Source organism: Sorex araneus, chromosome 2, assembly GCF_027595985.1.
Source record: "Sorex araneus isolate mSorAra2 chromosome 2, mSorAra2.pri, whole genome shotgun sequence".
Lineage (NCBI taxonomy): Eukaryota > Metazoa > Chordata > Mammalia > Eulipotyphla > Soricidae > Sorex > Sorex araneus.
In genome coordinates, this window is record NC_073303.1 from 134,853,308 (window position 1) to 134,874,479 (window position 21,172).

The following is a 21,172-nucleotide window of genomic DNA, read 5'->3' on the forward strand; positions in this document are numbered from 1 at the left end:
AACCCCCACCCCCACCTTGCATCCATGGCAGACACTTTTTTCTTTCTCTTTCTCTTTCCTTCTGGACATTATGATTTGCAATACAGAAACTGACAGGTTATCATTATATCCTTTACCTACTCCAGACCTCAGATCTTTTCCAGAGTGATCATTTCCAACTACCCTTGTCATAGTGGATGAAATATTAATCCTTCTAAATCAACTTATACAAGGTTCTTCATTACAAGTGCTGATCAGAGTAGATAATCTCCAATTACTACATGCTCTAATACCCTGAGACTTAACTTTTCCTTCATAGTTATTGGCTTTTAAGGTCCTCAGATTTTCAGAGTAATGTGCTTTGAACACATACTGGGAACAAATTCTCTGATAAGGGGCAGGAGAGATAGCAAGTGGGGAGCTTGCTTTGCATGTGACCAACTTGGGTTAGATCCCCAGTATCCCATATGGTCCCACCAGCCCTGCCAGGGATAATCCCTGAGCAGAGGAAGTAAGCCCGAGCACTGCCTGGTGTGGCCCCCAAACATACAAACAAGCAAAAAATTCTCTAGCAAGACTCAGTGTGTCCTGGCAAGATGAAACAACTCTTATCTGGTCTCCCAACCATTGTTTCCCAGTATTCTCTTAGGAATTGGCAAGGCACCCGTTTACAGAGTCCAGTTCATTAAACTCACAGTATAACAGCTCTGAGGAAGTATATGCACCTTGAAGGGCACATATCTGAAATGCAGTTTGTAGCAATATCTGATATAAAGCATATCTGATCAAATATAGGTAAACTACAGAACCCTTCTCTGAGAATAAAAACCTTCAGAAACAACAGGCCTCTGCTAACTCTAAGAAGGCCTAGGAAGAAATAGAAAGTGACTACGCTCTTGGGTTTACCTTAGAGAACATAAAGAACTCAAGTGCCCCTCATGGGCCTGACCCAGCCTGAGTGTGGAGTTCTTTCTTCAAGACAAAGGAAGGTTGCTCTGGAATTCAGTGCTAAGCCCACTCCATACGTGTCCTGCTGCTGTCAGAATTACAAACCTGCTGTTCCTGTTCATTGGCAAAGTCAAAATGTTCCCCATCTACTAGGGGAAAAAATCACCACTGCCACCTCCCCAGGATCTCCGGCATGGGCATTTCCCAAGCCCCAGTCTTGCCTCCACCTTTCTCTAATGTTTGAAGCTCCTAACACTGCTGGCTTTTCCTCATCACATTTTCCTAGTCACCATCTTCCATTTTGGAAAAAGTCAATGACTTTGACTCTAGTTCCCATCTCATGTGTGTGACCCCATGTGGCAATAGCAGAAAAGAGCCTGTGTCACCTGAGTTATGATCTGGGCGACACTGAGTTCCTTAGGGCAGTTGAGTACCTAGAGTTCTGAGCTCTTCTTCAGAAAGCAATGCTTATTTCAACAGATGAAGAAACCAAAACTAAGGAAAGGTGGAAGTCACCAAGCACACCCATGGATTGCCCTTTATTTTCTTTTGCTTCTCAGTTGTACCTGCATTAATTTGCACTTAATTAGAAGTTACTCTGAATGTATTTAAAGTTTTTTCAAGTAGGTCTGATTCCTTTCACCCTATAATAGAAAATTTCTCAGAGCTCAAGACTCGGGTTTCCTTTCGGTTCAATCCCTGTGAGGTATACGTGAGTCTCCATCAGGGTGTCACTAGAGATCAGAACCACAACTGGGAGTTCATTAGGCCAAATCTTAATTTGAGTGCCATTTGTACAGTCCCCTATTCATGTTCTGAAAACCATTATTTCATTAATTCTTTACTGAATATCTATTTCATGCTAGACCTTTCCTTGGATTTGCTGTCACTAAGACAAATAAGCGATCAACCCTGCTCTCAAGGGGCTTCCCAGAAATAGATAGACTAGGACAAATAGCTAGGACAATGACAGGACATTACTTGCCAGAGACGGACATTACCTAGCAAGAATGAAAGAGGGTTTTAAAAAGGCATCCTGAAGGTAAATCCAAAAGATCTTATTACTCAAAGTAGCAACTAGCCTGAGTCACCTAGAATCTTTCTAGAATTCAGAAACTCGGGTGCTACTTCAGACTCAATCAGAACTTTCATTTGAATACAAAAACCAAATAATTCAGTTGCTGGTTGTGACTGGGAATGACTTTATATTCCACTGTACAAGGATACTTACAAAAGGATCTTCTTAAACTAGTCTAAGCATAATAACTCTAAAGTGATCTGGTACTGCTCATCATTCCTTTCATGATGCAGTGAAGCTTGGGAAAACTCATCTCTGTCCACAGATTCCAGAGATTCAGCCATTACCCTACACCTATCATTTCTGATATAAAAAAGCTTTTGAGGATAAAGAGAACTTCCTCTCCAGGTCTCTGAGACACCTGTTCCAACTGTTCTCAATTTTGGTAGCTAAAACTATTCTTATGTATCCAATATTTTAATTTTATAATTAATCTTCCTTGTTACCCAAAATCTCAGAGCTCTATACTCTGTGCCATAGACACTGTCATCAAACATATTTATAGAGTAAGATGCCATCTCTCAAAAAGGACCTTGAAGAAAAGGAGCTGGTAAATGCATGCCTCCTTAGCTGGGGGCACCCTCATCCACAGGTACAGAGTCCTGAACACTAGAAAAAGAGAAAATGCTAAAAATCAGAATGAGAATGGAAGAGAGGTGCTCCATCCAGTAGAGATCCATGTCTAATGAGAACCCAGTGATCATATCTGACAATTTCTTTTTGAAAGGGATACAAAGTACTCTCCATGAGTTTCCAGACTAATAAAATACTACCCACCTATCCTACAATCAATCTGAGATTGTAACAGAGACCCTTGTCCCCTGTGCCCAGCCTGGCTATTCTGTATGACCTATAACCTGATTATTGGTGCTGTCAGTCACCAAGTTACGCAGACAGAAACATAAGAAGCATCAGAGATGACTGCTGCCCTTTATACCAAATATCAATCCAGTCCCTCAGCTCTGTTGATTTTACCTCTTAAATATCTCTGTAATCTATTCCTTCTGGGCATCCCATCAAGATAAGTTTGTGGTTGTACCTTGTAGTCTATCTCTCTTGAAAGGCAAATAATTCTGTGTGGCCATTCTACTCTGCATTAACTGGTACCTGAGGATAGCTGATGTCCTACTCATGGCTTTACCTCAACTCCTAGCAAGTTGCCTTGTCACACAAAAGGGACTCAAGAAATACTGAAACAAAACAGAGCACAGACAGTAATTAGATAGAGAATAGGCAGCTGGAAGAGAAGGAACTTAGAATAGTGCTCTGATTGGAAGCTATGAATTCCAAGACATACAGAAAGAGACAAATAAGCCATAGGCCAGAGACATAGCACCTTTAATGAATAGGAAAGCAGAGTTAGAGAGTGATGTAAAGGAGAAGATGGAGTTGTGGGTGGGGTCCATGGTCTCACTGTGAAGTAAATTTCTTCCTAGTGTCATAGGGTAGGCTCTAGGAAGGAATTGACAAAGGTGTGCCTCTGAAACCACAAGAGTTGGCATGATATCATAGCAAGGGCCAGAGCTCAGTGGAATCTGGTGGTTGTGGAGGAAGACCATGTGGCTTCAGAGAACAATTTGACCCAGCAGGTGACCAAACCTCCAGGTCACACTCTATTCTTTCTCTAAGGAGACAGGGAAGGACATGATACACAATCGCCGACATGGTGGGTGGTAGAATATGGGGTAGATCCATTGGATCTTTACTTCTTAGTTGCTCTAAATTCCAAGAGGCAGAAAGAATGTTTGCTTGTGAGGGCCTCTGGGAGCCTGCAAGGTCAACAGCATGCAAGAGCTTGTCTAAGATTCCTGAAACTGCATTATGGAGCTTACTCATATGTGTAAGAGATCAGAGATGTGGTCCGTTCTGTTCAGAGAGTAGATGATCAGTGTTTTAGAAGATGCTGTTGGTGCAACTGGGAGATGAGAGAACTTCTAAATGGGTACAATCATGATCTTTAATATCTCACTCTCCCTTATTGCCATCTCTTTCCTATAGTAACAAAAGAATGATTGCACTCATTTGTGGGACATAAAAACAAACAATATGAAATTAATAACTAAGGACAGTAGAAACAAAAGCCAGGAGGATTGGTCCACAGTTGGAAGCCTGCCTCAAGTGCTGAGTGAGAAGGCATTGGGAAAGAGAAGGAACCACTATGACAAAGATAGTTGGAAATGATCACTCTGGATAGGAACTGTGTGCCGAAAGTAGGTAAAGAAATAAATGTGATAACCTCTGAGTACCTGTATTGCAAATCTTAATCCCCAAAAGAACAGAGATAAAGAAAGAAGAAAAGTACCTGAGAGGCAGATTAGGAGACTGGGGGTGATGGGAGAGAAACTGGAGACTTTGATGGTGGAAAATATAAACTAGTGGAGGGATGAATATTGTATGTCTGAAACCCAACCATGAACAGCTTTGTAACTGTATATCTCATGGTGATTCAATAAAAATAAATATTTTTTAAAAAGAATACAGGAGACTAGAATGAGAGAAAATAATAAGAAAAAAGGGGGTAGAGGAGTGACAAAGTGCTGAGAGATGATTGTGCGTGCACACTCACACACACAACAGATGGAGGTGAATGTCTTGTCTCCTTTTGCAGACACTAATGAGCTATTGAGGAAACTGCCTGTTGGAAAACTCCTCCAGTGGCTATAAATATGTTCGCTGGAGCTCTTATTAAAACAACTGCTATTGAGGCAGGAAGTGTGTGCTGAGAGGAAGGAATCAATCTGGCAGAGTACATGCCCTACAGTTTAGCATCAGCAAGGGAGCACCCAAGCACAGTGGAGATCTGCCTGCCTCTCCTCAAAGTGTGGACCCAGCACCCCACAGTGAGAAGACTCCTGCAGCTTTCTGTCCCTCACTGATGACACCTTCAGTATTCTCCCTCCTGGAGAGAGGAGAGCAGCAGCTGCCAAGGCAGAATGGTGGGGTAGGTCTCCTTCCTGGCACCTAGCCATGGGTCTTCTAACAGAAGGAAAGTTCCGAATCTGATTTCAATGCAAAAGGGGAGAGGAAATACAGTAAGAGAGTGTCTCTTTAGGTGAGGCAGTAGCCAGGGGCTGAGATGATGGCGAGATTGGGTAGCTATTTACTGGGAGAAGCAATGTCCATCTTCTCTCACATAGACGTGCAGTTGAATGCCACAATGAGCATTTTCTCCCAATAAGCATTTTCTCCCTGCACTGCAGTGGCTGTGTGCCTTCCCCAGGTTGCCTTCCCCAGCCCTCCCAGTGCAGGCTGGGGCAGTTTTCCTCTATCTGTCTCACAGCAGGCATCATGCTCTGGTCCCATCACTACTGCTGTGTCTGACTCTCTAGACTTCAGGCTCCTGAGAACAGGGACTAGCTGAGCATGACCATGTCTAACACAGCAACTCAGGACTTATACACCCAGAGTAACAAGCTGCCTTCCACAGAAAAAAGTGCTTAAGAACGGCAATAATTCTTCCTCCCCTTCTGTGCCTGTTTTTACCCCCATCTCTATTCTTTCTCTCTCATGTTTGCACATGAACTTTAATTTTGGCCAACTTCAATATCAACTTCCTACAGTCAATATTAGATGTAAAGCCCTGGTTAATTGGCTACCTTTGAAGAGCAGAAAATTGTAATACTTGTCATTGCTACATTAGTTCCATCAAAGATCACTAATAATTAGCACTTTAAACATGCGGGTAACACCTCTCTAAGCCCTGCTAATGAGAAAACTGTTTTTGTTTATTCTTCACAACATTTAATATTAGCTCAAGTTGAAACCTCAGCTGCAATATACTCTAGCTCATACACTCATTCACCCTCCCTCCCTCTCTCCCCAATAAAGTTGACATCACTCATTCGGTGTTTTCTACACACACACACATACACACACAAAATAGTCATTTTAGAAGTGACTGCCCACACTTTTCTAAAAACAAATTCAAATTCTTTTCTATATCAGCAGGTTAAAGTGTTCCAGACTCAGGTGTGACAGTGATGGTGGCAGTGATCTTGTTTCTCATGTGAGCATTACTCTTGGCTGGGTTCTCAAAGTAACATAAAGCATCAGAAGTGATGACTTAGAGGTGAACAGGAGTTTATCTCTGAAGTGCAGTTCCAAGAGAGATACTTCTGAAGGTATTCAAAGGCAGACAGTATGTGCTGTGGAAGTTCAGACACAGGGAAAGTATAGCAGGTAAGGCAGAACCTTGAACATGGTACAACTGGATTTGATCCAAACACCACATGTGATGTCCCAAACCCTACCAGTAGTGAGCCCTGAGCACTGCTAGGCGTGGCCCCCAAACCAAAAATAAATATTTTTTTAAAAAAGAAAAAGAAACAGCTTATTTCCTGGAGCTCTTCCTCTTGGTGTTCCTCCCTCTCCCATATGCATATCGATAGCATTTTCATTTAATTGAGGCATAGTGACTTTAAAGATAAAACTACTATTTTGGAAAGCAAGCTGTCATTACATCCTATTATTACAAAAGATTCTTTGACTGGCATCCAAACTAGAAATGACCAGCACCTCCCCAAGGCATCCTTTCCCTTTGTCCCTCCCTAACCTGTTTCCCTCCCTAACCCCTACCAGCCCTGTCCCCAGAAACCCCCATTATCAGTGGCTTGAAATTCAGATGTAGGTTACAGTAAGGCAGCAAGAACTGACAGTACATCTTAGCAGCAGGAAACCTTCATGGTAGTGTCTGAAACAGCACCCTCACCCACCTCCATTCTTTGTTTTGTTTTACTTGGATACAGCCAGAAGTGTTCAGAGTCTACTCCCAGATGTGTGCTGGAGGTTGCTCCTAGCAATGCTTCGGAGACAATGGGATCAATCCCAAGACTACTGCATGCAAAAACATGTGCTCTGGTTATTTGTGTTATTTTCATGGCTTGCTCCACAGTTTCTGATTCCACAAGTGTGCTGAGACGCCCTAAGATCACTACTATAACAATCAGCAGAAGCAAGGTCACAAGATCCACCACAGGCATAAATACATCAAGCCAAAATAATAACTTAGTTTGCAGAACTGCAATCGCAACTAGACAGCTAAGAAGGACCACACCCCAAACTGGGAGAAAGTTTAGAGAATAGATTCGAGGGAACTTCAGTAGCCTTTACACTTCAGAGGACATGGTGCCGCTGTCCTTGGTGCTGAATCAGCCTGTGGCTGTCTTCCTGGCTGCCATAGGATCAGTGAACCAAAGGGGAAAAGGCAAATTAAACAGATATTATGAAATATTTCCATTTAGGTAGAAGAATCGGACACATCAACATGTAAACACAATGACAAAGGCACTTACCAGATATTCAAAAGTTCTGAGGGACAGATATAACTAGATTTATTTTTTTTAATTAAGAATGGTTAATTAGAGAAGAGTATGAGGGTTATGGCATCATTAGCAATGTCAAGGGCAAGACAGGATAATGGTTAGTATTGAGGTCTCTCTGCTGAGTTTAGTGTGGCAGGGAAAAGTAATCTATAGTGGATTTACCCATGTTTATACCCTTTGTAGATGAATAGAGAGATGGATTAGTGCTTGTCTGAGAAGCAAGACATATGGACATATGTTCCCCTATGCACATAACTTAACCAATAGCCAATATAATAAACAACCAAGATCAGAAGAATCTAACTCAAGATGTGTGCTATTTTTCTAACAATAAGGACCACTAGGTCAAGTGTTACCTAGGAATTCAGGATAAATTGACTAAAATATGAAGCTAGAACCCTTCCTGAAATCTGAAAAACAACAAGGACCTAGGACTGCAAAAGATTATCTAAGTAACTTCAACTCTGATCACCAGAAGTCCCACATCCCAGGAGTATCTGGTACACCTGGGCCTGCTTCCAATCCCTGCTTCAAAAATTCATGTGCTGGGGAGAGCCAAGAACCTCATGATACTGCCTGCAGACTATTACAGAGGTATCTATGTATGTCCCTTTTGAGAAGCCTGTAATTTCAGTTTTCATTAGATTTTCAAAGGAGATGAGAGATCCCTAAATGCTGGTTTAAGATACTACTGGTTTAAGATAAAGTCAAAATAAGATTCTACTCTGTCATGTGCCTGTCAAGGTGGCAGTTATGGGGGGGGGGTTAGTGGGGAGTGGAGTATGGGACACTGGTGGAGAGAAGGTGACACTGCTGGTGGGACTCATGTTAAAATATTACATGCCTAAAACACAACTATCAATAACTTTACATATCGTGGTTATTTCATTAAATAAAAAATAATTTAAAGGGTAAGATTCTACAACTTGTCTTGAGTTCTAAGCACTATGTCCATCACCCAATAACTATTACACTCTAACACTGTTGGCTGAGCTGTGACCTAACATGTGACTGGACTGGCCGGCAGGAAAAGCAATCAGAGAAATGATTTAGATTCCTTAGCTCAGATAGAAGGAAGCTGAGAGAGACAATAGGAGAAGAATGCTCTGTAGGGATCCTAGGTGCTAAGAAATAAGTTTAATCAAAGGTGGTTCCCTGGCATTATAGAGTTACAACAGGCTATGAAAACTGAGATTACACACAATGTGGGTCTCAGAGACGCCAAGGCTTTGCCTTTCCTGAAGGCATTCCAAATTAAAGATTTCTCTAACCCCTACTAACAAAGGGATTGCAGACTGGCCCTTCCTGGATGTAGGAGGGAGCAAGGTCAGAATGGAAGCAAGCACAAAAGGCCTTTAAGCTTACAAGATACCAGGAGGCTGGTTCATGGGTGGATAAGAAGGATTCTCAAGTGTTCCTATGGGATAGCTCCAGCCAGACATCTGGGTGACATCTGTTCAACAGACCACCTTCTGCATGAGACAGCTGGCTCTCTGAGAACAGGCAGCTTGCAGACCTGAGTAACACAGAGCCCTAAGTAAAGCACCCATTAACTTAACCTGGTGCTCCAAGATAAAATTACTCATACTCTCTGGTTCCATTTCCTCATGGGAGATAGGAATATTGACTCAGCCTTTGGGGGATGAGTAAAGGAAAAAAACAAACCAATCTCTCCCTCTTCCCTATTCATCTCAGTAGCCTGAGCCTGGGCACATAGCAGGTGCTTAATAAAGAGAGTAAACTGAGTGAATAAATAAGCATGTGGAGCAAATTAAATCCAAAGCTCTAAGTAGCCTCCACATCTCCCCACAATACACCTGTAAGTCACATTACTCAGGCTATTCTGTGAAGTTTCTCTAAAATTTTTATTATTTTTTTTCTCTCCTCTACCCAATTTGGGTAGTTTGACAGTGCTCCAACTACTCTATGTAAAGGAAAGCCTCCCCCATTCCCAAAGAGAGGTGCTGCTCAAAGCATGGAGCACTGACCCTTTCTCCTATGTCCAAAGGTCTATGCCATGATCAATATCCGCCACTCATCTCAAGGGACCACTGTCTGGAGCTGGCTGGCTGAATTCCTTCTTGCTGGCTCTTTTCCTGTACTGTCCTAAGAGGACTCATTTTTCCAGACAGAAATGCACAGGTATGGAGGTATTTTTGAAAACAACCCTTAGAGAAAAAGCAAGCATTTTCAGATGGTGTACTCCCAATATCTACTCGTAGGCAAAACCTTCAGAGTACTCAGAGGATCACAGCTGTTGGCAGAAGAAGGACAAGAATCATGAGGAGAGTGGGTGCCCTGTTGAGCCTGAGGCCATTCTGAATGGGGAGTTCACAAAGCAGAGGAAAAGAGCTAAAAGGCACACTAAGCTCTGGTGTGGAGGCAGAGGGGAGTGTGAACAAAAGTAAGTTGGATTCTTGTTTTTCTGTTTTTGCATTTCTGAATATCAAATCCAGGGTTTCATCATGCAAGCAAACAACCTTTCACAGAGTCACGTCTCTAATCCTTCAATTGTTTTCTTAAATCTATCTACTACATAGACTAGTAAACAGATTTAAGAAGACAACAGAATAGGACTGGAGTGATAGCACAGCAGGTAGGGCATTTGTCTTGCACGCAGCCGACCTGGGTTCAATTCCTCTGTCCCTCTTGGAGAGCCCAGCAAGCTACCAAGAGCATCCCACCAGCAGGCAGAGCCTGGCAAGCTATCTGTGGCATATTCAATATGCCAAAAACAGTAATAAGTAGTCTTACAATGGAGATGTTATTGGTGCCTGCTCGAGCAAATTGATGAAAACGGGGTGACAATGCTACAGTGCTACACAGAATAAATGTGCCAAAAGTACTAAAATTCTCTGTTCCATACTCTTTGAACCTACTTCTCATAATTCATAGATGCTTGATATATTTCCTATATTCGAAGCATAACATCTTCAGGACACTGGGATACCTGGTCCTCTTTTTCCCTTTTCCATTTCTTTGAAAAAGTCCAGGGGATCATGAGGTTGCCTTTACCATGTACAATGTACACATGTACACATGTACCCAGAATGAATGCACATATATATTAGAACATAGAATAATGCTAAGGAGCAAAAAGTTTATCTTGACACTGCACTGTTGAAAAATCTCAAGCTCCTTAGTTGTTCAAGGTATAAAATAATCTATGCTATTTTCACTCAAAGTAGTTATAAAATATATCATATAATAATGATGTCATAAGATGTTATTAAATGAGGAATAGTTATAAAATACCATGCACACAATCTTATTGTAATTGCATATATACTGGTGTATGTGAGAGAGAAAGAGAGAAAGAACCACATATCTACATTCAGACAGCAAGAAACATTAGCAACATCATCTATAATTCCATTTTCCAAGGGCATTGTCTCTGTCCAAATTTCTTATTTAAGTTTAAAATAATTAAAAAGAAACAAATTTTCTCCTTTGTATAGACAAATTTCATATATAGAATCTGTAAAATAAGCATGCACTTAAAAATTTAATTATTAGCTAGTTGTTATTCTACCATCTGTAAACAGCATTTAAAAAGAAAATCATTTAAAATTTAATGTATGCAGCTGCTCACTCTGTAATGTGATTCTAAGGCAAATAAAAAATGACTACCATTCAACATAGACAAAGTTGCCTTATGACTAAAAGAAATGAAATCTATATATGCTGTGAAAATAAAATTAATATTTTATAAGTGTCATTTAAATACTTGCCATATAAGCAAATGGGGATGGTCTCAAAAATATAAGACACTCAAGAAAATTCAGTTGACAAAGGTCTGACACCCAGTAGGTACCAATACCTCACATCACCCATAGGTCAGAATTTGTGCAACCCAGTCTTTGGCTCTGCTCAGCTGGCCAGTTGGGCCCCACTCCCTGAGCCTCAGCGTTGCCACAGAGAGCTCAGCACAAAGGCCCAGTACACGCAGGAAGTCAACACCTCACACTGCCTAAAGAATCGCAGGCCACTAACGGGTAGCACACACTACTCCCCACTTCCATCCTCCACCAGCATATTCCAAAGGGGACAAGTCAAGCTCCTAAACTGAACTCTGGAGTGAATTGCCTGCCTTCAATCACTCCATGCCACCACTACCTTAATAGTATCCCTAATCAGCTATTTCCACAGAAATGAACAAAGGTAACTGTGTGAGTAAGAAATCATAGTACTATAAACTATAGATTAAGTGGTGACAGGGCAATATCACTAGAAAGCCTACATGGAATATTCACACAAAACTCTAAACTAGTCAGTGACAACTAAGAAATTGCAATAGCACCTGATTCCCCCCAGAAAGCTCCCTAGTGGACAGCATAAGTGGTGAATGAGAAATACTTAACCCTAAACTGCAACAGACACAATGAGAAAGCACTGTAAAACCTCGCCATGCTTAGTAAATGACAAGACTAACTTGGTCACTCAACCATTGCCAGCCATCTCTATAGCCTGTCAGATAAGGATGTTAGAGAGACCATGTTGAGGAAGTTTAATGTGCACAAAGAAACAAATAGTGCAAATACAAGAAATCATGAGATCATGAATGAGAAAATCACAATCAGAAGTGTTAGAAATAAAGAGTCTGGTAGGTGAACTAAAAAACTCTATTGAAAACAGTGGCAACAGGTAACAGTAGCTGAGAACAAAATCAGTAAGCTCCAAAATGAGATGCATGGAAACTCTAAAAAACAAAAGAATATAGAAAAAGATCGCAAAATTAACAAACAGCACACAAGAGAACTGTAGGATGAATTCAAAAGAAGCAATAAAAGAATCATAATATCCGAAGAACAAGAAGGCAATTCCGATAAAGGAGTTTTAGTAAAAAATCATAACTAAGAAGTTCTCAGAGCTAACAAGTGCATGAACAAGCAGATTCAGTTGGCTTGCATTGCAATGCAAGCATTCAAGAGATCTAGAGACGGGAACACCAAGTAAAATGTGTTTGGAGATCCCGCGAGGGAAGGGAGATGCGTGCTGAAAGTAGACTAGAAACTGAACAGGATGACCACTCAAACACCCAAAAGGAAAGAGAGAGATCAAATTGGAATGCCCTGCCACAGAGGCGGGGTGGGTTGCGGGGGATAGGACTGGGGGGTGGGAGGAATACTGGGTTCATTGGTGGTAGAGAATGGACACTGGTGGAGGGATGGGCTATCAAACATTGCATGAGGAAAAAAACAAGCACGAAATGTGTGAATCTGTAACTGTACCCTCACTGTGACTCACTAATTAAAAAATCAAGAAATTATTTTTAAATAAAGGAGGGATAATGCTGACTAGAAGTGACATAAGAACAGTGGTATGTCTTTGCCACTTTTATAGTGGTGGAGGTGAAGTACTTATGTACACCAAAACCATACACAAGCATGCATGTTAATGTCTACATTTTAATTATGTAATATGGTACTTTTAACTATGTAACCCACAATTATTTAAGTTTATGTATCAATTTTTAAAGTGTTTTCATTCCTGGGGCTGGAGTGATAGCACAGCGGGTAGGGCATTTACCTTGCACGCAGCTGACCCGGGTTCGATTCCCAGCATCCCATATGGTCCCCCTGAGCACCGCCAGAAGTGATTCCTGAGTGCAGAACCACGAGTAACCCCTGAGCATCGCCAGGTATGACCCAAAAAGCAAAAAATAAAAATAAAATAAAATACTCCAGACACATCATAATCAGAATGATGAAAGCAAAAAATATAAGTAGAATGCTGAAAGCAGCAAGATCAAAGAAGAAAATTATGTACAAAAGAGCTTCCTTAAGATTCACAGCAGATTATTCAAGTAAGACCCTGAAAGCCAGAAGAAAATGGTTTTTTAAAAAAAAAAACCTCAATGAAATAACTAGCTAATCTATGATACAAACTTCAGGGATAAGCAATAGCTAAGGAACGCATAGACTTGAACCCAACCTTACAAAAAAGGATTGAAGACACTTCTTTAAAACAAATTTCACAAACACTAATTTCTATAGAAAGATGACAAATAACATAATGTCATTAGTATCATTCAACGTCAATGGCGAGATACAGACTAGCAGGATCAATCATAAAACTGAACTCAACTTTCTGCTATCTACAAGAGAAACATCTGAACATTGAAAGTAAACACAGTTTCAAAGTCAAAGGCTAAAAAACAATATTTCAAGCAAGCAATTCCCTTTATAAAGACCGGGTGATCATACATATATTGGACAACATAGACTTCAGATTAATGTTATAAGGGACAGAGATGAGCATTTCTTAATGATAAATATGTGTGTATATACTGGGTCATATAAACGGTTTTGGGAGTCACATCCAGTGATGCTCAGGGGTTACTCCTGGCTCTGCACTCAGGAATTACTCCTGGTGGTGCTTGGGGGACCATATGGGATGCTAGGGATTGAACTCGTGTCAGCTGCATGCAAGGGAAAAGCCTTACCTGATGTACTATGATTCCAGTCCCACATAGCATTTTTAAATGATCAAGATACACACACACATACATACATATACACATACACACACACTAAATACACATTCTGTTACAGTGTACGTGGACATTCTCCAACATAGACCATGTGGTCTATGTTGGAGAATGTTTTGTAAAAAAAAAATTATGCTTTGTAAAAAAAAATTACCTCCATAAAATCAAGAAAGTAGAAATTACATAAACTATCCTCTCAAATCATTATGTACTTAAAAGAGAAGTGATTTTAATCACAAACAGAAACGGAGAATAAACTCAAACACTTGGAAATTAAAGAACTCACTAATGGACATCCAGTGGGTGATAAAGGAAGTCAGAGAGGAGACCAAAAGATTCCTGGAAACAAATGAGGATGAAGACATGAGCTACCAAAATATATTAGACAGAGCAAAAGTGGTGTTAACAGAAAAATTCATAGCTATGCAAGCATTCAGTAGAAGGAAGGACCCACATAAAAAAAACTAACTACAAATTAAGCAGCTAGGAAAAAAAAGACCAGTAAAAGGAATTCAAAGCAAGCAGAAAGAAACAAATAATAAAAGTTAAAGTAGAGATTAATGAAATGGAAATTTAAAAAACAATCCAAAAGGTCAATAAAACCAAGAGATGGTTCTTTGAAAAACAAACAAATTTGACAAATCATTAGCAATACTCACAAAAAACTCCTATAAATCAAGTCAGAGATGAAAGGAAAGATGTTACAAAAGATAATCACAGAAATTTAAAGGACCATCAGTAATTACTTGAAAATCTTTATGTCACAATATAGTAGGACACAGAATAAACACATTTTTGAACTCCTATAAACTCCTAAGGCTTAATCAAGGAGAAACAAATCACCTAAACAGACCAATACTATTGAGGATATCTAAAGGGTAATCAAAAAACCCAGGCCCAGATGGATTAACTAGTGAGTTTTTCAAATATTCAAAGAAGTCCTATTGCCAATATTTTCAAAGATCTTTCAGAAAGTTGAAGAAACAGGTTTATTCCCAGTTTCTATGAGGCAAGCATAAACCTAATGCCAAAAGCAGACAGAGACATCACAAAAAAGAAAAACTGTAGACTTATATCCCTGATGAGTAGAGATGCAAAGATCCTCAATAAAATATTAGCTAACAGAATCCAACAATAAGTCAAAAGGATAATTCACCATGATCAAATAGGTCTCATCCTGGGGATGCAAGGAAGATTTGATATACACAAGTCAATTACTGTGATACACCATATCAATACAAGAGAAATCAGATTATCATATCAATAGACTCAGAGATAGCATTTTACAGGATCATACATCCATTCATGATAAATACTCTCAATAAAAATGGGAGTTAAAGGAGCTTTTCTTAACATAGTAAAAGCCATTTACCACAATCCACAGCAAACACTGAGTTCAATGGGGGAAAAACTAAAAGTCTTTCCTCTAAAATCAAGCACAAGACTGCCAATGCTCACAAGTGCTACTCAATATAGTACTAGAAGTCCTTGCCATAGCAATTACACAATAAAGAGACACTATAGGTGTCCAGACTGGGGGGAGAAAAAGCTAAAACTCTCACTATTAGCAGATTACATACTATTATAAAATACTTTTAAAACCCCAGAGACTATACAAAGAAGTTCCTAGAAATGGTATACTTATACAGTAAAGTAGATGGCTACATAATCAATCAACAGAAATCTACATTTTTACATGCAAATTCTGAAATAGAGGAGAAGCTAAAAATTCATTGTTATTCACACTTGTGCAACAGATAATCAAGGATCTGGGGATCAATTTTTAAAAAGAGATAAAAGATTATAAAGAGAAAACTATAAACCACCACTAAAAGAAATTTTAAAAGGATACAAGAAAATAAAAACACATTCCCTACCCATGGATGAGAAAGATCAACATTGCTGAAATGACAATCTTTCCCAAAGCATTATATATATTCAGTGCAGTCACTATAAAAATACTCGTGACATTTTTAAAAGACATAGCTCAAACATGCCTTCACTGCTGGTAGAATGTTAACTGTTACAGCCTTTTCAAAGACAATATGAACACCCCACAGAAAAACAAAAAAATGAGCTTCCTTATGACCCAACAATTCCACTCATGGGAATACAAGTAATTCCACTCCTGGAAAAATCCAAGGGTCCAAAAACACAATGCAGTTAACACATCTGCACTCCAATGTTTATTGCAACAATATTCACAATAGCAAAAACAACCCGTGTCCAAGGAACAGATGTATTATTTGGACATAAGAAAACATGAAGTCATGCAATCTGCTGCTATATGAATGCATCTGCAGAGTAAAATGAGTCAGAAGGAGAGAACCATACATAGAATGATCTCACTCATATGTGGGATATAAAGAAACATAGTAGAGGAATAACAAATGCCAAAAGGCAGTAGAATTGAAGATTAGAAGAACTGGTCTTCAGTAGGAAGCTTCCAAATGGTGGGGGAGGGGGGCGGCAAATAGGTAAGGGAAGGGACCACTATGACAATGTAAGAAGAAGTAGTCATGTTGGACCAGAACTATTTGCGGAAATAAGATAAACTGACATGCAAGATATCCTATCAATAACAGTTTTATAAACCATAGTTGCTAAAAGAGGAGAAAGGGGAAGGAAAAAAATAGTTCCTACTATATAAACAGGATAGGAAACTGAGGGGGGAAAACTGAGGACACTGGTGGTGTGGTAGACAGAAGTAGACATTGCTCAAATGATTGTTGTAGAACATTGCATGCTTAAAATTCAAACATGAATAATTTTGTAACATTGTAACTCACGATAATTCAATAAAAAGTACTCCTGAAATTCGTGTGGAATAATTACCCCATGCCTAAACAGTCAAAACAATCCTAGGGAGGGGGCTGGAGTGATAGCACAGCGTTTGCCTTGCACACGGCCAACCCGGGTTCAAATCCCAGCATCCCATATGGTCCCCTGAGCGCCACCAGGGGTGATTCCTGAGTGCATGAGCCAGGAGTGACCCCTGTGCATTGCTGGGTGTGACCCAAAAAGCAAAAAAAAAAAAAATCCTAGGGAAAAGAAGATGGGAGGCTTCTCTTTTCTCAACTTTAAACTGTACTAAAAAGCTTTGGTCCTCAAAACAGCATGATACTGTACCAAGGACAGACCCCTAGAGTCCAGAGACAGATCCTCGAATATATGGACATTTAAACTTGTGTAAGGTAGCAAAAAACATGAAGTGGAACAGGGAATATTCTTCAACAAATAGTGTTGGAATATTTGGTTGGTAACATGCAAAATAATCAAGGCAGAATCCTACTTAACACCATGCACAAATTTTTTTTCCTTTTTTCAATATTTCTTTTTTTTTATTAGTTTATTTTTAATTAGAGAGTCATTGTGAGGGTACAGTTACAGATCCATACATCTTTGTGCTCATGTTTCCCCCATACAAAGTTTGATAACCCATCCCCTCACCAGTGCCCATTCTCCACCACCAGTAAACCCAACATCCCTCCCCCCCTCCCCAGTCCCGTCTCCCCCCACCCCACCCTGCCACTATGGCAGGGAATTCCCTTTTGTTCTCTCTCTCTGATTAGGTGTTGTGGTTTGCAATAAAGGTGTTGAGTGGCCATTGTGTTCAGTCTCTAGTCTGTATTCGGCCCGCATCACCCTTCCCCCACGTGACCTCCAACCACATTTTACTTGGTGGTCCCTTCCCTGAGTTACCCAGAATGGGAGACCAGCCTCCAAGCCATAGAAACAATCTCCTGGTACTTATTTCTACTATTCTTGGGTGTTAGTCTTATAGTCTATTATTCTATATTCCACAGATGAGTGCAATCTTTCTATGTCTGTCTCTCTCTTTCTGACTCATTTCACTTAGCATGATACTTTCCATGTTGATCCACTTATATGCAAACGTCATGACCTCATTCTTTCTAACAGCTGCATAGTATTCCATTGTATAGATGTACCAGAGTTTCTTCAACCAGTCATCTGTTCTAGGGCACTCGGGTTTTTTCCAGATTCTGACTATTGTAAACAGTGCTGCGGTGAACATATAAGTGCATATGTCACTTCGACTATACTTTTTGGCTTTTCTGGGATATATTCCCAGCAGTGGTATTGCTGGGTCAAATGGGAGATCAACCTCTAGTTTTTTGAGAATCATCCATACTGTTTTCCAAAAGGGCTGAACTAGCCGGCATTCCCACCAGCAGTGTAGAAGGGTCCCTTTCTCCCCACATCCTCTCCAACAGCGGTTGCTTTTGTTCTTTTGGATGTGTGCTAGTCTCTGTGGTGTGAGGTGATATCTCATGGTTATTTTGATCTGCATCTCTCTGACGATTAGTGATGTAGAGCACTTTTTCATGTGCCTTTTGGCCATTTGTATCTCTTCCTTGGTAAAGTTTCTGTTCATTTCTTCGCCCCATTTTTTGATGGGGTTGGATGTTTTCTTCTTGTAGAGTTCAACCAGTGCTTTATATACCATTGATATTAACCCCTTATCTGATGGGTATTGTGTAAATATCCTTTCCCATTCTGTAGATAGTCTTTGTATTCTGGTCACTGTATCTTTTGCGGTGCAGAAGCTTTTTAGTTTAATGTAGTCCCATTTGTTGATTTCTATTTTTACTAGATTGTTTAGTTCCGTGTCATCTTTGAAGACACCTTTATCTTCAATATCGTAGAGGGTTTTGCCGACCTTGTCTTCAATGTACCTTATGGTTTGTGGTCTGATGTTGAGGTCTTTAATCCATTTTGATCTGACTTTTGTGCATGGTGTCAGGTCGAGTTCTAAACCCATTTTTTTTGCATGTGGTTGTCCAGTTGTGCCAGCACCATTTGTTAAAGAGACTTTCCTTGCTCCACTTCACATCTCTTGCTCCTTTATCAAAGATTAGATGATCATACATTTGAGGTTGACCATGCACAAATTTTAAATTAAAAAAGGATTAAAGAATTTGACTTAAGACAAGAATCTACAAATCACATTGAGGAAAACAAAGTTAGGACATTCCATGACATGGTATCTTCAGTGATTCAATCACACCAGCCAAGCAAGTGAAAGCAAGATAACCAAATGGGACCACGTCAAACTAAGAAGCTTCTGCACCACCAAAGAAACAAGGTTTGTAATAAAAGGACACTCCACAGTCCGGGAGACGTTATTTTCCCACTACTCACTGGACAAAAGGTTCAGACCCAAAACATATAAAGTACTGACATAACTTTAAAAGAAAAAGAAAAACAATCAACCCTTTAGGAAATGGGGGTTGGAGGCGGGAGGAAATCAACAGAAACTTTCTCAAAGAAGACATACAGATGGCCAAAATGCATGTGAAAAACAATGATGTACAGCACTTATCACCAGGGAAATGAAAATCAAAACAATAATAAAACATCATCTCACACCATGACTGACAAGTATCAAAAAGAACAGTGCTCTACATGGATGTGGGAGAAAGGGCCACTCATTTACTGCTGGCAAAAATGTCAACTGGTCCAGACTTTTTTGTTTTTGTTTTTTTGTTGGGATTTTTTTGCTTTTTTTTTGGGGGGGGGGCGGTCACACCCGGCTATGCACAGAGGTCACTCCTGGTTCTGCACTCAGGAATTACCCCTGGCGCTGCTCAGGGGACCATATGGGATGCTGGGAATCGAACCTGGGTCGGCTGCGTGCAAGGCAAACGCCCTACCCGCTGTGCTATCACTCCAGCCCCTGGTCCAGACTTTTTTGAAAACAATATGGACACTCCTCAGAAAATCAGGAATCAGCCACCGAATTTTGAAATGTGCCTTTCAAGGTGGTGGGCAGGGGTGATGAGATAGAGTTAATGGAAAGGAGCATGGGAACTCTGGTAGAAGAAAGCTGACATTGGTGGTGGGGATTGGTTCATTTGGAAGAGTAAATGGAGAAAAGAAAAAAAATATAAGATGAATAGTACATTTGGCTTCCCCTAAATATCAGAATAACATACATATTATACTGCAATTATTAAAAGGCAAAACAGATACATGAAATATCTTCTGAGTGGAGCCTGAATTACACACCTAATATAGGATCTGGCATATTTAGGAATCTAATATATGATATGTGAAGAAAGTAGCAATGAAGAAAAGACTAATTATTTAATAAATGGCACTAAAAATGGACTATTATGAAAAGTGAAATTAATCCTTCACAACTTCATATCACAAACCAAAATAAATTATAGTCATATTCGAAACCCAAATCTAAAAAGCATGTAAGCAAAATTCTAAGAGAAAATATGAGTATTTAATTTATCCCTAAATGAGAGAGCTCTTTCACAAAAACAGTGAAAGAAGTCAGGAAGGAAAATATTAATATTGTATCTATGCGAAGTTTTAACTATATATCAGAATATAAACAAAATTGAAAAATCACATGACAAGCTAGAAGCATATTTATAAAATATATGATAACGAAGTACTATTATTCCTTGTTTGAAAAATAGGCAATGAATAAAAATATCATTCAAATAAAGACAAGAACAGGCAAATAAGCATAAGAAAACCCAGGATGCAGGATTCGGTAAGCTCAGTGGTAGAATGCCTCCCATGTAGGCATGAAGTCCCAAGTTCACCCGAAGCAAAGCCAACATGCAGTGTCACCCCTGGCACCGCCAATATAAAAAAGATGTGTCACTGCCAATGAATTGCAAACAAGGATGTTGTGACCACCACAACTAAAGTGTGCAAATGGGTGTGTGATCCCCACTCCTGTCCCCATGAGTACCATAACCAAGTGTGTAAGCATGACAGCTGGTAACTGTGTTCAATCCCTAGTCATCACAATAACAGAAGGAAAGGTGAGGGGGGGGTAAATGTTGTCAACCTAATTAGAAATAAGGGGAAATCACACTAAATGATGCATATTAAAAAGGCCATTAAATTTGCAAAGATTTTGAAAAGACAATGATCCTCAATGTTGACAAGAATTTAATGTTCCCTTTCCCTACCCACAATCTACAAAGATGAGTAAAATTTCTACAACTTTTTCAGTTGGTAATAATAATAAAATAATATATTAATAATGAGAAATAGTACCACTCATAACCAATAACCAAATGATGCTTTTATATATGTATATATAGGGAATTAAGAAAGACAATGGCAAATATTTGAGAGCAAATGGTTTCAAGTCCTAATTTTTCATTAAGCAAACAGTTGAAATGTCCAAGAGAGAAAGGTGATTTAGAAAACTCTGAGATTATAAAAAAAGAAGAAGGAGGAAGAAGATGGAGGAAGAAGGAGGAAGAGGAGGAGGAGGAGGGGAAGCGGGAGAAGAAGGAAATGAAAGGAGGAGGAGGAGGAGAAGAAGGCTAAAGGGACTGGAGCAACAGCTCAATAGGCTGG

At 39.8% G+C, this 21,172-nt stretch overlaps 1 protein-coding gene across 25 annotated transcripts in view; it reads right to left on the reverse strand.

Annotated features, from left to right (window-relative positions):
* Positions 1-21,172, reverse strand: part of KALRN (kalirin RhoGEF kinase) — an 809,955-nt gene that overhangs the window by 550,176 nt on the left and 238,607 nt on the right. The window lies entirely within an intron of this gene.